Genomic DNA, 1,362 nt, shown 5'->3' with positions numbered 1-1,362 from the left:
GGCTGGAATGACACTTGCTTCATGTGCCATGCAGCATAGCCTGCTGAGCGTCTGTTGAACTTAACGCCCCTCAGGTAGGAGTTCATTAATATTTTGGGCTTTTTTCTTTTCCTGCCTCCTCTTCCAGTTGTGGAGATCTAGCGTAGCAAGTATTTCTCTAGGTGGTGTCGGTTCAAATGCTTGACAGAGAATCTGAGAAATAATAGGCTGCATCCTGGGGCATGGGGTGGTGTTTTTCTTCAGCCTAAACTGTTTTCAGACACTGAGCTTTGTCAGATGCTTTAGGGATCCTGGCCTGGATGAACTTTAATTGTGCACACTTACAGCTGTAAACTTTCCATGGTGTGTTATAGGCAGATATGAGATTCTCCTACCTACCTGTATGATGTAAAAACACTACGAAACTTCTGCATAACCTTGTGGTAAGAATGGTGATTTTTGTCTATTTTTTTTCTGTCATGAGGGAATTAGCTTTCCAGTGGGTGTATTCCCTCTAATGATGTTCTTTTAGAGAAATATGTGTGTGAACTACCTTTATAGGTTACATTTCATGAAAAGGCTTCCCTGTTTTGCAGGTAGCATTCAGTGTGTGTGTTTTGCTGCTGCATAGATTGATGGGTGACAGGATGGTGCTGCTGGGATAGCCCCACCTTCTGGTTAATCTTTCAGCAAAATGATACTTGTGACCAAAGAGTTTTTCTGGAAATTATAACTCATGATGTGCATTGTGAGTGCAAGTGCAGGTCTGTGTTGGAGTATTTTTTTGTCTTTTGGGCTGGCACGTGGCAAGATAATACCTTCTGGAGACCTTCATATTTAAAGTCAAGATAATTTTATCACATGCCCCTATTTCATCAGAACAAATCTTTATTGTTAGTTTCTGATGTCTCAGTTCACCACTGTGTTTTCTTTTTTTTTAATGCCAGCATAACTTAAGGGAAGTACTTTCTTTTTTTTTTTTTTGAAAGATTTGTAAAAATAAGTTTCTCCTTTTATTTATTTTTTTCAAAAAGGGACGAAAGGATCCCAAACCAAGGAGTAGTGTGTGAAGCGATACCCGATCTATGTTTGTGTGAAGTGATACCTGATCTCTGGCTTAGCTTTCACTTCAGGTTTTGGAGATGGCAGTGCTCATGCTTAAGTTTTCATATTCAAGAAACTCACAAATTGTTTTCCAAATGGAAGCTTTTGAACTTTTGAAAAATACTCAGTTATCCTGGCAGTAGATGATAACACACAATCAGCTGATTTATATTAGCTTACTGCTGCTGGGAGTAACTTCCCTGAAATTATGCGTGAGAAGCTACAGTCAGAGAGGTGAAACTCATGAGGAAGGCACTCTGAAGTCCTCTTGGCTTACAG

The 1,362-nt window shown here is 39.7% G+C and overlaps 1 protein-coding gene across 8 annotated transcripts in view; it reads left to right on the top strand.

Annotated features, from left to right (window-relative positions):
• The window catches only part of AGTPBP1 (ATP/GTP binding protein 1), a 76,514-nt gene that overhangs the window by 8,156 nt on the left and 66,996 nt on the right, over window positions 1-1,362 (top strand). Inside the window, exon 1 of one of the 8 annotated variants that reach the window (XM_035888886.1) lies at window positions 372-422. The exons of the other annotated variants lie outside the window; for them this stretch is intronic. The gene's annotated coding sequence lies outside the window, so the exon portion shown is untranslated. Of the gene's footprint in view, window positions 1-371; window positions 423-1,362 lie in introns of those variants that run through there. 8 annotated transcript variants of the gene reach the window in all.

Source organism: Egretta garzetta, unplaced genomic scaffold (genome assembly GCF_000687185.1).
Source record: "Egretta garzetta isolate BGI_Z169 unplaced genomic scaffold, ASM68718v1 scaffold41, whole genome shotgun sequence".
NCBI lineage: Eukaryota > Metazoa > Chordata > Aves > Pelecaniformes > Ardeidae > Egretta > Egretta garzetta.
Note: the sequence above shows the minus strand (reverse complement) of the source record. Positions and strands in the feature narration are given on the sequence as shown.